The sequence below is a fragment of the Doryrhamphus excisus genome, linkage group LG9 (assembly GCF_037039965.1).
Source record: "Doryrhamphus excisus strain RoL-2023G ecotype Guam linkage group LG9, RoL_Dexc_Guam_v1.1, whole genome shotgun sequence".
NCBI classification, from domain to species: Eukaryota; Metazoa; Chordata; class Actinopteri; order Syngnathiformes; family Syngnathidae; genus Doryrhamphus; species Doryrhamphus excisus.
The window spans coordinates 22,414,708-22,431,265 of NC_136365.1; the positions used below are offsets into that span (position 1 = coordinate 22,414,708).

The 16,558-nt window shown below is 43.6% G+C and overlaps 1 long non-coding RNA gene across 2 annotated transcripts in view; it reads left to right on the forward strand.

Annotated features, from left to right (window-relative positions):
* Positions 1–16,558, forward strand: part of LOC144899844 (uncharacterized) — a 56,976-nt gene that overhangs the window by 16,213 nt on the left and 24,205 nt on the right. For both annotated transcript variants that reach the window (XR_013628177.1, XR_013628178.1), the window contains exon 4: positions 2,906–2,963. This is a non-coding gene — a long non-coding RNA (uncharacterized LOC144899844). The remainder of the gene's footprint in view (positions 1–2,905; positions 2,964–16,558) is intronic.

Sequence of the window (16,558 nt, forward strand, 5' to 3'; positions counted from 1 at the left end):
TCCTTCATCCATTCATTCTTTCTTGAGGTCGCTGTGACCTTCATCCATTCATCCTTTCATTCACCCTCCCCTTTGAAGGAGTCCCGTGTTCCGTATTAGTAAGAATTCCGGTGCTTATCGATCCGAGGTGCGTGGCTAGAAGTGAGGAGAACATTGAGGGAACATCTCCAGCCATTCCCCCAAAGTCCTGGTCTGTTATTTGGACGTTCTTGTCCTGAGGACGGAATGTTTCCATCCCAAAAGGAAGAAACCACAAATGAGAGCGTGCGGCTTTGCTGCTGAAAGGAATTCTGATTGCGATGGGAAATGTCCAAAAAGAGGGATTTTGTTGGGGAATATATTTCCGTCATGCGAGAGCAGGACTCTCGGGACCTTGGAGGTTGGGGGTGTGGCTACCAGAACCGCATTAAGCCCATCCCTCCCGCCATGCTGGATGGAGACATGGGGGGGGGGGGGGGGGGGGGGGGGGCTCCTGTGTGCTGTCAGCTTGTCAGTCTGGATATCAGCTGGGACAAATTAGCCCTTATGGGGGTTGGGGGGGGGGCTAAAACCTAAAAACCTCATTTGGATGAAACGGCATCTTTTAAAAGGAGAATCCAACATTTAAAGGTCATAAAAGTGGAAAAATGATGGCCGTGGCCCGTCATAGAACAATGGCTTGTACGGAACGAGACCTCTTGTCAGTCAAACACTGTCGCTGTTTGTCTCTGTGGCAGGAGGCGGGGCTGCTATAGCGTGCACACTCAGAGAGTGCAGCAAGTAAGCCTCCCGAGGAGCCGTGCAAGGTCACATGGTAAAAATCAGGAGGGAAACCCCCCCCCATATAACGTGTGAGTGTGCATGGTGTGCTGCAAAAAGACACAAAGTGGTTGGGCCTGTTGCAGGTCTGCAGAAGTGGACTGTAGACAGGAGCATATGGAGGTCGTGTCAGGGTCCGACTTGGCCAGGCTTCGTATGAAGAGACAAAAGAGTCCTTCAGGGTCCTTCAGGGTCCTTCAGGGTCCTTCAGGGTCCTTCAGGGTCCTTCAGGGTCCTACAGAGTCCTTCAGGGTCCTCTGTCTCTCTCCAAGAAGCTGCTTCTTATTTGTTTTTCATGTTTTTCCCGGCGGCCAACAAGAAGCGATCCAAATCAGTTCCTAGCTCTCCTTGCTTTGCGTGCGCCGCCATTAATAATAAGAACTAGGAATGTGCTGCCGTGTCCTCCTGGGTCAGCACCTCCACCAGACCTGGACCGGTGCTAGCTTTATTAAAATTCATTGATTTAGCCCAAAGGCTAAACAACAACACGATTCTTTATCCACACCACCACCCTCTTCTAAGCAAATAACACTTTTTTTTTTTTTCCTGCTTCTGCTGTTTGGACCCTGAGGGCTGACGTGATTTAAGAATCAGGATGCAACATCTGGTCTTCGTGGAAAAATACTAAAATATACATTCCTGTTATTAGCTATGATTTCTATGATTTCTGCATCCTCATAAGTCCCTACTTTAGTGTTGTAATATTACCTCGTCTGGTTTGAAAAATGTAGAGCTTCGGCCTTAAAATGAAATTAGCAAAATTAGCAAAATCTTCATCGTCATTTTATTAGCATCATGTCAAATTATTTGTGAAAAAGGTTGTCATTTTTTCTAAATAACAATAAAATAATGTCATTTTGAGAAACAAACAAAACAACGACTATCGTTGTCATTTTGGGAAAATCGGATTGGGGAAACTGTTTGAGTATTACGGGAAAAAAGAAGAAAGTTGAAATAGCTGGGAAATTAAAAACAGCAGAAATGGGTGGGAAAAATGTTACAGGAATAAAGTCAAAATATTACAAGAAAAAAGTATATTATAAAATTAATTTCATGAGAATAAACACATTATGTTATGATGATAAATAATGTCATGGAGTTGAAATATTACAGAAAAAATATATGATCTTTCAAAAAAAAAAAAAAGCTGTCATCTTATGAAAAACTAACAAAACCAAATAAAATTATAATTTTTGGAATAATAGGTTGTTGGAAAAGTCAAAATATTATGGGAGTAAAGTCATAACATTACAATTACAACATTTACCAAAATAATGTCATTTTTTATAGCAATATGACAAAGCTGAGATGCAACGTATGAAGCATCACTTCTTGGCATATTTAATACAAAATATCCAAGTGGCAGATTTGCATCCTTTCTTCCTCCCACTCGTCTTCCCTGGCAGGTACGTCACGTCAAGGTCAGCGTGGGCGGCCTTCCGCGTGAAGCGCTTGATCCGGTCGTAGCCGGCTGTCATGCCTCGGCCGGGGCGCCGGCCTCCCTAATTGGCTTGAATTGGAGCTGGTGCTTTTGGCGGGATGGCCCAGTAAAGTGTTCCATTTGGAGGACTAATGCTTTTATTAGCGGACGGATCGGAGGGGTGGGGGCCCCAGGGGCAGGCCGGGAGGAGAGTTCCTATCATTCATCATGGTGTCTTTGCACTCGGACGCGGTGGCAGTACAAGTGTAGCCAAAGAAATGAGCACATTGATTGCTGGTTTTCCTCCCCGTGAAGCAAAAGTGACTTTTTAATGAGGTTCTAACGCTACAATGTGGCCCCAGATCTACCATTTGCATCTATATGCAGGTTTCGGAGTAAGAGTAGGTCGGATTCGACCACAAAAGGGCCACATTCCACCATATTTTTGGTCAGATTCTCACCAAAACAAGATATTTACAAGATGGCTGCCGTCTGTCAGCGTCCCTGAGCAAACGACGGCGGAGAGCTTTGAGCAGCAGCACATGTCGCATTTCACGGACACCTGCCTTCACTGATTAGCATGTTTGCTAGCAATTTAAACGCTCCCAAACGGAACCGTCATCCCTTCGTGCTGAAAAGTACAAACAGCAGCTTGCATGTTGACGCCATTCTTTGTTTTACCTTTAGGCGCCGGCTGGCCAAGCGGGGGAACCGTCTTCTGCAGGAGGAAGGACAAGCGACAGAGGTGAGAAAAATAATTATTATTAATATTTCATAATTGGTAAAAACAGTCAGTTTTTACCAAAATGGAACTTGGTGGATGTTCAGGGAATCTAGTACAGAGCCTTGGGGCACACCACAAGTGAACTGGCATTGAAAGAGTTAGGATTTGAAAAACGAGGCATTACTGTGTATTGCAATCTACTCATTATATTTGTCCTACGTTGCGCTCTGTGCATATGCTAGCGGCCCCGCCTACACCCACCCACCCACACAGCGTCTGTATGACTGACACAAAAGCTCACCCCGTTCATGCTGTTGTTCAATGCAACAAAGAAGCAATGCACAGAGTGAACCCTCAAGACGCCAGGAAAACCAACATGCGTTCACATGGTGATATTTACCCAGGCTGGCAAAATGATCCGGTTCAATTCCACTTTGTTATCATCCAGGCCTGGTGCTACCAAACAGGTGGGTTTGTTCCACATTGTGGTCTTACGAGAACTTATGAGAGCCCTCCAAGTTGTCCATGAACAAAAGGAAAGTATTCCTCCCTGCGAGTACTACTCTCCGTGCTCAAGCAGCAATTCCCATTTGCCTTTTCATTAATATTCACTTTTGCATTTGCTGACACGCCATCATTTTGTTCTGCTTTAATAAAACTAATTACCAGTGGAGCAGGAAGAGAAGAAAATCTCATTAGGCCGTGTGTGTGTGTGTGTGTGTGCGTGTGCGTGTGTGTGTGTGTGTGTCATAAAATAAAGGAATAATTGCAGCATGACAATTCATTGTTTCCATAAAAAATGCAACACATTTGGTTTCAAGTCACTTCCAACCCGCTCCATATTTGGGATATATATATACATCCATATCAGAAATGTCCCTTTTCATCATATCAAAAGTTAATTGTTTTCAAAGAAATTGAACGAAATGCCACAAGAAATCCTTTTTTCTTTGACATGATAGGCGGCGTTACACCAGCGGAAATGAATGGGATTAAAACTCGTGATGAAAATGTGGTTGGACGACGACTTCACGCTGGAGTCACTTGGATGAACTTCAATCCAAAAAAATAAAGTCCATTGATAGTCGAGGCAAAAGACATGAAATCAAACATTTTATTTCGGTTCAAACTATCAAAGCTGATCTTTTGATACCGGAATGGAAAAGTGAATTGGATTTTATTCATATAAATACTTTTTTTAATGAACTTCATTGACACTTTTTCCTTTTGACCTCTCACTTGACATACTGTAGTTATTCATATTTGGAATATATTGATGGACTTTTGAGTGATTTTTTTTTTTTTTTACCATAAAAGCCGGCTGCTTTTGTCTGCTTGCGTGTTTCACCAGCAAGGCCAAGGCTTCCCAAACGGGACACGGAAGAGGCTTTTCCATCCCTGGCTTCTCCTTGGCACTACCGCTATCCAGTACAGTACCGTAACCCTTCCTGTAGGAACCCCCCCCGCCACACTTGGACACCGCTGCTCTATTTGACTATTTGTTTACAACCTTTGTCACGTGACGTGTTCAACTTTCCTCTTGAAATCCCACCAAGGGGGAACTTTTGGAACTTTTGGTGACGTGTGCCGGATGTTCTCAGGCCAGCTCGTCAGCATTGTTGTTAAAAAAGCAAGTCATTCCCTCCCCCCTCCAAGCTATTAACGGCTGCCACAAAGGGGGGGGGGGGTGATGGGGCTTATCTGTCCAATCTCCTGTGAATGCATCACAGCTACAGCACCGGCACGGGATAAGGATAGAGGCCATATTTTATAGCCACCGGGACCAGGAATAAGCAATGATATGATGCTAGCAACGACCTTAGCAATGGGCCGGGGGGGCGCCACCAAGGTCGATGCCATAGCACGAGCATCTTCCAAAAAGTGTTCCTGTGTACGTCCAAATGGCGGAAAGTTGGTATTTGATCCAAACGTTCAAGTTGCTGCTTTAAAAAAAAAGCGTAGCAACGATCCCAACAATTGTGCTCATATTGGTGATTTAGGGCAAACGTGTGTGCGTATGTGTGTGTGTGTGTGTGTGTGTGTGTTTGAACACAAAGCGTCAGCAAGTTGAAACTTTTTGTCGTCACACTCGATTTGTAGCCAGTTTATTAGCAGCTAGCCGGAGCACCCGGTGGTTAAAGGGCCACCATTACGCCAAATGAGGCCGTCTTTGTCTTCCCACTCGGTTTGTCCCCACGCTCCACTGCCCCCGTAACGCCTCGTTAGCATATCGACACCGGCCACAAAGAACTTTACAAATAGCTGCTGTTTGTGCTGCCGTGGCATGTGCACTGAATTAGGCACACCTGCACCACCTTACCCCCCCAGGCAAGATGATAATGTGTTTTGTCAAGGTGATGAATATTATTATGAATATTATTATGAATATTATTATGCACTGCAACGTGCTGACAGACGACGTTTGGGGGCTAAAACGATTCTTGTACCTCCGTTTTAAATTCTCATCTTTGGTTCTTCGCTTTGTGGAGTTTGATTGACGACAGGGCGTGGTGTCGGGTTGGCCGCACCCCCACAGGGACAGGACCCAAGGGCAGGTAAAAATGTTGTAATAGCGCCAGTAGAGCAGGAGGGGGGACCAACAGAAAGATCCAGACCATGCGGAGCTCCAAGGACAAACGCCAGAAGCTAAACACAATAATCAAAGACCAAATTAGCATTTCCATGTAGCAAGGACAGTGAATGCAACAGAAACACAACAGTACACACCAAAACCACAACCAAGGCATTCAAGAGAAAGTAAACAGGCAGACTGTATATGACAGTACCCCCTCCCCTTAAGGACGGATCCCAGATGTCCCAAAGTCCGGAGTCACAAAGGCTTGGGGAGGAGTGACCTGGGGCATGGCCGGGGCGGCATGCTCATCAGAACCGGCAGGACCCTTGCGGGTGGCTGCCGGGACAGCGTGGGTGTTGGAAGGACCCCACTTTGGGGACTTCCGGGCTGGCATGTACGGTGGAACTGGAATATTGAACTGGAATATGGAACTGGAATATTGAACTGGTATATGTAACTGCAATATTGAACTGGAATATGTAACTGGAATATTGTATTGGAATATTGAACTGGAATATGCAACTGGAATATTGAACTGGTATATGTAACTGCAATATTGAACTGGAATATGTAACTGGAATATTGTATTGGAATATTGAACTGGAATATGCAACTGGAATATTGAACTGGTATATGTAACTGCAATATTGAACTGAAATATGTAACTGGAATATGTAACTGGAATATTGAACTGGAATATTGTATTGGAATATTGAACTTGAATATTGAACTGGAACATGCAACTGGAATATGGAACTGGAATATGGAACTGGTATATGGAACTGGTATATTGAACTGGAATATGGAACTGGAATATTGAACTGGAATATGGAACTGGAATATTGAATTGGAATATGGAACTGGAATATTGAACTGTAATATGGAACTGGAATATTGAATTGGAATATTGAACTGGAATATTGAACTGGAATATGGAACTGGAATATTGAACTGGAATATGGAACTGGAATATTGAACTGGAATATGGAATTGGAATATGGAACTGGAATATGGAACTGGAATATAACACATTTAAGCAAAGTTGAGTCCTGTCAAGGACCCCTTAAGAGTCACGGTAGACAGTGAAAAAAATATCAATTTATTGTTTTTAATTTCTCTTTATTTGTCCCACACATACAAACATAATGAACACTCTTGGAATTTTCAGTGTCAGTGAATGCATCTCACGGTCATCTAATGACCAGGAGAAAGCCTCCTTCCCTGGATGAGCACACTGGAGATGTGTTGGAGTTGGAGATACAGTATATACAGTATGCTTAATGTATACATACAGTATACTATACAGTATACATACAGTATATATACAGTATACATAGAGTATATACAGTATAGTATGCATAGAGTATGCATCGAGTATATGAGGATGACACTGCTGTTGTGTTCAGCTATAAAGAATAAAGCTATTAGAGAGCAGCAGACTCTTGGGGGGGGGCGAGGGGGCGCCCTCAGGCTGCCGACCTGTCACCATGCGCATGTATTAATTATGCTAAAGACGTTCATGTAATTATTGGAATGAATTAGTTCCCACTGTTAACATTCTATTTTTGACACGTCTAAAATTGTCATTTTATGTTCATGCAGCAGGAAATATGAACTTCTCATATTATTATGACACAATATTGCCCGAGCAGGGAATCGAACTCGGGTCTCCTAGCTGTGAGGCCTGCTCACTAACCATTTAGTTTTTCTTCAGCTTTACAGATGCCACGTCTGGCGTTGTGGCATCATCAACTCTTATTGCTTTTCCTGTCGGGGTAAATAAAATGGTGGCGTTAGCCGCGTGACGAGCGGGGTAAAGATGGCTGATAACGAAAACAAACGGATGCGTTGCTTCCCCTCAAGTCCACCCAGCCGAGTAATGAGAGGAACCATTTCAAGGAGCCGAGTTAAAAGCAGCGGAAAAGGAACGTGACGCGCATCCATCTTGTCGGCACGGATGGCAGCTGGACTAATTAAGCCTCATTTAATTAGGGAAGCCTTAAGTTGGCGTGGCGGCTCATTCATGGCCTGCCGCTAATCGAGCAGCAGCAGGAAGGCGACTTTTTTAAACACTTTTTACAGACTAAGCCACTTGCAGTCTTCCTCAGTGGCTATGTGATGATTCCCATCAGCTGATTCATACGGATGTTGGCGCTGCATCCGCTTTGATTGACAGGAACGTCACTCTGAACCGAAAACCGTTGGAATGTATGAATGTTAAAGCAAATGAAGCTCCCTGGAATATTACACACAAGGTTCACCACTGTTCCGTGTTTTGGCCATTTGTGGATAATGGCTCTCGCTGTGGTTGGCTGGAGTCCCAAAGCTTTTCCACACTGATAGATCTCACCTCATGTCATGTTTTAACGACCCAAAATGAAGACAAATGTGGAGACAAAATGGCGGCACTTGTCAGTCAGCGTGTTACCACTCCCGAAATCCATGTGCACAACCATGCCACCGTCCATGCGAGCTGTGCACGCTCATTGGACCCCCCCCCCCCCCCTTCTAACTTTCTAACGCTGCTGTTTTTTAAAATGTCCCAGATATTCCAACGTTCTTAAATGTTCTTCTGCTAATATTCCGACTTTATGGATGATCATGTGTGGCGTGCATACGTGATCTCTGCAACGAACAATTCCGAGCCAGCGTGATTGGCCTGAATGTAAGCAGGAGAAGTCCCCCCTCCCCCCCCCCCCGAGGCATCACAGATAAGTCGGGCAGAAAGGAAGTCGGAGATGAAACCTGTCACCTTGTGATGACGAGGCTGCTTATTTTTAGCACCTTTTTAGCCCAAATCCTCCCCCCCGTATCACATGATTAAAGGATTCCTTTAAGGTGCGTGTGTTTGCAGGACAATTTCACCCCGTGGCCTGGAAAAAGAAGCCACGGATTGGGGGGGGGGGGGGGGGGGGCGTCTAAGGATGCTCGCATGGCCGTTTGTTTTTGGACTAGCCCCCAAACCTGCTGAATCCAAGCCATCCTTGGGTGTTGAAGACACTGGACCCCCACTTGGTCCTGATGCTGCGTCATCAGTATGTAAATGGTGGTACACTTAGGTAAATGTTAGTACACTTAGGTAAATGTTGGTACACTTAGGTAAATGTTAGTACACTTGGGTAAATGTTGGTACACTTAGGTAAATGTTAGTACACTTAGGTAAATGTTGGTACACTTAGGTAAATGTTGGTACACTTAGGTAAATGTTAGTACAGTTAGGTAAATGTTAGTACACTTGGGTAAATGTTGGTACACTTAGGTAAATGTTAGTACACTTAGGTAAATGTTAGTACACTTAGGTAAATGTTAGTGCTGTTAGGTTAATGTTAGTACACTTAGGTAAATGTTAGAACACTTAGGTAAATGTTAGTACACTTAGGTTAATGTTGGTACACTTAGGTAAATGTTAGTACACTTAGGTTAATGTTAGTACACTTAGGTAAATGTTAGTACTGTTAGGTTAATGTTAGTGCTGTTAGGTTAATGTTAGTACACTTAGGTAAATGTTAGAACACTTAGGTAAATGTTAGTACACTTAGGTTAATGTTGGTACACTTAGGTAAATGTTAGTACACTTAGGTTAATGTTAGTACACTTAGGTAAATGTTAGTACTGTTAGGTTAATGTTAGTACACTTAGGTAAATGTTAGTACACTTAGGTAAATGTTAGAACACTTAGGTAAATGTTGGTACACTTAGGTAAATGTTGGTACACTTAGGTAAATGTTAGTACACTTAGGTAAATGTTAGTACTCTTAGGTTAATGTTAGTACACTTAGGTAAATGTTAGTACTGTTAGGTTAATGTTAGTACACTTAGGTAAATGTTAGTACACTTAGGTAAATGTTAGTACACTTAGGTAAATGTTGGTACACTTAGGTAAATGTTAGTGCACTTAGGTTAATGTTAGTACACTTAGGTAAATGTTAGTACTCTTAGGTTAATATTAGTACACTTAGGTAAATGTGAGTGCGCTTAGGTTAATGTTAGTGCGCTTAGGTTAATGTTAGTACACTTAGGTAAATGTGAGTGCACTTAGGTTAATGTTAGTGCACTTAGGTTAATGTTAGTACACTTAGGTAAATGTTAGAACACTTAGGTAAATGTTAGTACACTTAGGTTAATGTTGGTACACTTAGGTAAATGTTAGTACACTTAGGTTAATGTTAGTACACTTAGGTAAATGTTAGTACTGTTAGGTTAATGTTAGTACACTTAGGTAAATGTTAGTACACTTAGGTAAATGTTAGAACACTTAGGTAAATGTTAGTACACTTAGGTAAATGTTGGTACACTTAGGTAAATGTTAGTACACTTAGGTAAATGTTAGTACTCTTAGGTTAATGTTAGTACACTTAGGTAAATGTTAGTACTGTTAGGTTAATGTTAGTACACTTAGGTAAATGTTAGTACACTTAGGTAAATGTTAGTACACTTAGGTAAATGTTGGTACACTTAGGTAAATGTTAGTGCACTTAGGTTAATGTTAGTACACTTAGGTAAATGTTAGTACTCTTAGGTTAATATTAGTACACTTAGGTAAATGTGAGTGCGCTTAGGTTAATGTTAGTGCGCTTAGGTTAATGTTAGTACACTTAGGTAAATGTGAGTGCACTTAGGTTAATGTTAGTGCACTTAGGTTAATGTTAGTGCACTTAGGTTAATGTTAGTACACTTAGGTAAATGTTAGTACACTTAGGTTAATGTTAGTACACTTAGGTAAATGTTGGTACACTTAGGTTAATGTTAGTACACTTAGGTTAATGTTAGTGCACTTAGTTGAATGTTAGTACACTTAGGTTAATACCAGGCATACGGGCCAATCCCAGGCCACCATCAGAATGCTCTTTAGCTGGCTAACGATGTTGCTAATGAGGCTAAATCTCATTAGCAGCACGCTACTTCCTCCTGCTAGAAAGGAAATGGTGGAAGCGTTTCATGCGCAAAGAAAGCCAAACAATTTGGGTCAGACGGCAGCTTTTGGCGAGGATGAGAAGACGCGGCCGTTATGTTTGAAAGCCGGTCAATCCTAATCTGGGAAATGGAAGCTATCATCCCCTAATCCCACGCATGACAAGCTAGGACGTCGCTAATACCAGCAGACAAGCGGCCATTGTCAGCTGGCGATGATGCGGCATACTGGAGCGCATCACTGCATGATTATTTCCCAGCTTGCATTGAGGTAGCATCCCTCTAATAGCATACCGTGTTTACCATTTATGACTTTATTTATTGTTTGTTGTTTAGTGTCTTTATTATCGGAAAAGGAAGCTAATTTGTTTTTCCTAATTTTCCGACTTCCAAGAGAAGTTTTTCACTTGAACAGCAGCTAAGCTTGGTGGCCGCACTTTTATGAACCTCTTATAGCCAGAGTTTGACCCTGGAACAGACAAATTAGCTGTGCATTGTTTCCAATGGGAAGAAGAGTAAGTCAAAAGAATGTTGGGTTTTTAGTTCGATTCCTGCCTGGCGTCTGCTTCTATAAACTCTTCTCACTTGGACAGCGAATGAGATGATGATGATGATGAAGAAGAAGAAGAATGGTTGGCTCGGCAGCCATGCTGTTTGATTGGTGGAAGGGAGCGCGTGCCTGAGCGGGGGTCAAAACGCTTATTGGCGTAAAAGACGGAAAGAGGATCATCCCTCATCTTGGCCGCCGCCATCCTTCCCGAATGATGATGTCATTTTCCTTTCCTGCGGTCGCCTGGTGTGGAAGTGGGAGCCGCCAGAGCGCGTCTGGCCCAGGAGACCACCCCGCGCTGGAAAGAACCCCCCCATTCCTTCCTCGCATATCGGACACTCTTTTTAAAAACGTGCAGGCAGAATGGCATACAAGTGGAAAAAGAAGTTAGGCACTCCTACTTAGAAGGGGGGGTCCAAACTTTTGCCCACGCGGGGGATAGTTGAAGTATCAAAGAGTATTTGGATTAAAGGTAAAATGTCTTTCATGAGACTTTTTTCTCTGAAAAGCCTGTTAGCACGATGCTAACAGCTAGCATACACGTTTGCCAACACCGCCAATAAAGTTATAACAAAAGAAGGGTGGTGTAGTAGTAGATGTAGCAGATGTAGATGTAGCAGATGTAGATGTAGATGTAGCAGATGTAGATGTTCTAGATGTAGTAGATGTAGATGTTCTAGATGTAGTAGATGTAGTAGATGTAGCAGATGTAGATGTTCTAGATGTAGTAGATGTAGTAGATGTAGATGTAGTAGATGTAGCAGATGTAGATGTTCTAGATGTAGTAGATGTAATAGATGTAGTAGATGTAGTAGATGTAGCAGATGTAGCAGATGTAGATGTTCTAGATGTAGTAGATGTTCTAGATGTAGTAGATGTAGTAGATGTAGATGTAATAGATGTAGTAGATGTAGTAGATGTAGATGTAATAGATGTAGTAGATGTAGTAGATGTATATGTTCTAGATGTAGTAGATGTAGGAGATGTAGCAGATGTAGATGTTCTAGATGTAGTAGATGTAGTAGATGTAATAGATGTAGTAGATGTAGTAGATGTAGCAGATGTAGATGTTCTAGATGTAGTAGATGTAGATGTAATAGATGTAGTAGATGTTGTAGATGTAGCAGATGTAGATGTTCTAGATGTAGTAGATGTAGTAGATGTAGTAGATGTAGATGTAGTATATGTAGTAGATGTAGATTTGCGTGTGAAATACGGATTGACCTCCATCACGTATGCCAGGAAACGCGTTTCTTCGGAAGTCATGACAGTCGTAATGATTTGTGCGAGTTTAATAGAGAGCACGGCTGCCAGGCGTCCTCATAACGAGGTTCTAACTCCTTCCTGGATGAAAGCATCCTTTCTTCCTCGTCGCCAGGAGCCTCTGAGGGCGCGGCGCCACGACGAGAAAGATTGCATCCTGTGAATTAAAAAAAAAAAAGGCGAGTATTCTTATTTCCCCTCCTGCACGTCATCTGCACCAGACGGCGTGTTTGGGACTTTTTGTCACTTCCTGTGATGGAAATCTTATCGCCAACGCGACATCGGGATTGAGGGGCGATTATCTGGCCGTCTGATCGCAAACACGATGAGGAGATAACAAAGACAGACACGCTCGCTGTTAATAAGATTTCCCGCCAATACAACAAGTGCAACTTTTGTGTAGACGCTGCATAATAATAATAATAATAATAATAATAATAATAATAATAATAGTAGCAGCATGACGGCTGCTGTTTGTTTGGTCTGGCCTCCCGCCACCGTGATGCATTCAAGGCCAGATAAAGCCGGCACGCCGCCTCATTAGCGAGCCGCACGGGTCAAATACGAGGTCAAAAAGTAGGGCCGGAACTCCTTTTATCTGCTGGTTCTAATAATTAGGAAAAGATGTTGTCTGTGAGTGGAGGAGCCGCATGCTAATTAGCCTTGCTCAAAGGCAACTTGAACACGGTGGATGTCTTCTACAAATACAATTCAAACGGAGCAATGATGCTACAAGAAGAGTCAAAATGTGGTCAAAAGGTGTAAAAATGGCGTAAGAATTCATGTAAATTAGCATTAGCGGCATGCTAACGGACAAGCTTTTCAACGCATCAGCAAAACACATACGTTGATGTCATTGACTGTATTGTGTAAATCTAAGACAGGAAGAACCCCCATCCACCAGCACCAGCCTGGACCTTCAAATATCCACATTAGCATCAGTTAGCTGCTCGGATCTTACCTTGATGCAGTCCCACTTTGTATCATCTGGGGGCAGATATGAGGGGAAACGTTAAAATACAGTCTAGCAGTGTGGGACAAAGTTACATGGTGCGTTCGAGGACCGTCCAACAAAGTGGGGCGAGTCGCCGCTTGCATTAAACATCAAGTAGATTTGATAAAGTGCAAGAAAAATAATAAAAAATAATGAAGTTAAAGAGTGAGAAATGATTTTTTAAATTCCAACAAAGGAAAAGGCAAGGTGTCACTACGCCGGTAGCGTAGTTCTTGGGTGTAACCATGTTAGCAACAATGTGGCGCCATCTTGGCTGGATGTGCATTCTTCACCGTCTCTTTTGGCGTCTTTGGCGACACAGCAAGGAGAGACGTGAGCTCATGATGAGCAACATAAAAGAAAGATGTGACTTCAGGGGGCTCCAGGTGGAACGCCTTGGATGAGAACATCATTGTTTTTCCACGGATGAGTGCGCTGATATGAGAAACGATAGCAGATAAGTGAAAGAATACGGCGAGCGGCGTAAACGAGTGCAAGTCCATTTTGACAGAAAGCAAAGAAGGCGAGGCTCGACCTTCCAAGGTCAAAGCAGATGTGAGTCCTGTTGAAACGACCGGAACCGAAGCTTGCGCTCGCTCCATTTCGGGGTCACGGGGGTCCGCGTGAGAGAGCCCTGAGCGCGTTCAAGCGGACTGAATGATTTATTACTCAGCCAAGAGTCAAGAAGACGGACAGGAGCCCAGCCAAGGAAGGAGGAAGTAGGAAGTGGGGATAAAAATAAGAAGGAGACGTATGATGCCAGTCAGACATGACAGGATCAAACCTCCATCCTTGGGTTTCCGGATGAACTGTCCTAGCTGACCTGAACCCCTCTGTGTGGATCGTCCCTAAGATAGATGTAAACTATGCCGAGATATGGAGATATGGAGGTATGGAGATATGGAGGTATGGAGATATGGAGATATGGAGATATGGAGATATGAAGGTATGGAGGTATGGAAATGGGAGTATTTTTGCAGAAGCTCTACCCCCTTTTATGTGCTGTAAATGGCCCCTCATTTGCATTCCCCTGCCATGGTTTTCCATGGATAACAGCACAATTCCTTATCCGCATGCTGAGTGAAATTACATCCACTTAAAAGACATACGCAATCTAGTGTGCGTGTGTGTGTGTGTGTGTGTGCGTGTGTGTGTGTGTGTAAAGATGTACTTTGAAGAGCCGTTGCTTGAAGTCAAAGTAGTATTGCTGTGAATATTCATGAAATACTTTTTCCTTGGATGAAAAACCACTTGTTGATATGAAGGCATCTACTTCCTGTGCAAAGAAAATGGTGGCCCTGCAGTCCTGGGTGGAGCTCATATTGGCTGGATTTGGGGGGGGGTGGGGGCTCCTGAGGTGTGAACAGCCTTTCCTGTTGTGTAAAGTGGGAGGGGCCATTCCATGACTTTTTCACTGCATCTTGATGATGCACTGGGAAGTGACTGGTGACGTGATCCAATATGGCTGTGGGCAACCCCACTGTTTATGGCGCCCGGGGTTAAAGGTTGGGGTTGTTAGACGTACATAAGTCTAATAAGTCACTTATGGAAGACACGTGTGTGTGTGTGTGTGTGTGTGTGTGTGTGTGTTGTGCAGTAAAAGTGTAAGCATGAAGTGAGACGAGTGGAGGAGAAGAACGCCAGGCGCTGAGGAACATAATGACCTCCTGAGATGGATTTCTTCTTTTGTTTTTGGAAAAGTGGAGTCCTGGATGCCCTTTGCCTTTTTTCTTCCCTTCTTGGCCGAGCCAACCACCGGAACGTTATTGTGTCTGGCACGGGAACGCATACTTTCCCTGTGAGATGCCGTGTGGAATGTGCTGGATGAATGTCAGACCAGCAGCGGTGTGTTAGGGTTTCTTCTTCTCCTTGTCCGCCTCCTCCTGGTCAACACTTGTGTCTCCATGGGAACCAAAGACGGGAAATGCACGGAGTCAATGGAAGGCGGCAAAGTACCGCTTTGGATGTCCAGCACAGGCTGGACATCCTGGACGGGTGATGATTGGTGGGTCTACAAGGCCTACCGTGTGTGCTAGCATTGTGGAGGCCACCATTCCACCCTGACCTGGTAAACGTTTGCTAAAATGCTTTTTGCTTTTTTGGAGTTTTCCAGAGTTCTTCTGGAGTTCTTCCATGGTTCTTCCAGGGCTTTTCCAGAGTTCTTCCGGAGTTCATCCAGGGTTCTTCCAGGGTTTTTCCAGAGTTCTTCTGGAGTTCTTCCAGGGTTTTTCCAGAGTTCTTCTGGGGTTCTTCCAGGGTTTTTCCAGAGTTCTTCCATAGTTCTTCCAGAGCTTTTCCAGAGTTCTTCTAGGGTTCTTCCAGGGTTCTTCCAGAGTTCTTCCAAGAATTTTACAGAGTTTTTTCAAAGTTCTTCCAGAGTTCTTTCAGGGTGCTTCCAGGTTTCTTCCAGGGTCCTACAAGGGTTCTTCCAGGGTTCTTCCTTGTAAATGTTCTTCTCATAATATTATGACTTTATTCCCAGGATATTTTCACTTTATTCTCTACATGAAAACATTCCTAGAGCTTTGTTTTCAACTATTTCAACTTTAAGCTATTAAAATGTTATTTTTCTCATATTATGACGTTAATCTACGTTAGTCAACATTTTTTTGTGGTAAAATTAGAACCTTTCTTTCTTTATTTATTTAGTTATTAATAAATAATAATAATTTATTTAATTATTTATGATATGGCCTGACTGATTGTTACCCCGTCCCTCAGCCAAAGACGGCTGGGATAGGCTCCAGCATACCCCCACCCCAGTGAGGACAAGCGGCATAGAAGATGGATGGATGATTGTGTTGATTACCGCTCAGGCAGGCAATGCCGGCACCATTCCCTGTCCGCCCATTCCCACATCCAGCAGACCTTCCATCTGCTGTGGAAGGGCAGCTTTAGCCCCAGGATTGTGCAGAGTACTGCACGTTTAAAATAAGAATCAACTAAAAAGTACTAGAGTGTAGAAGTTGCACACGAAGAAGAAAGTGACATAATGAGAGCGTCGCTCCCTGGCGGAGGTAATGAAGTGTAGGAGCGTTAGTAACGGTGGGGCCGGGCCAGGCGGGGCGGGGTGGGGTGGAGCGAGAAGGCTGCAATGCAGCATCTCCAAGTTGAAGGTTGACTAGCGAGGTGAAAGAGCCAAATATAGCAGCGGCGGCATATGTTTGTTTCAAAGAGCCTACAGCGAAATAGACGCCATGACGACGCACGGCGAGGTTAATGGGACGCCGCCTGCGGGAGCGGCCATGCCCACAGAAGAAAAGACTTCCTGTGTTCCTCTTGGTTTGGCAACGTGACTTGGCGTCAGAGGCGGGATCTCCTCA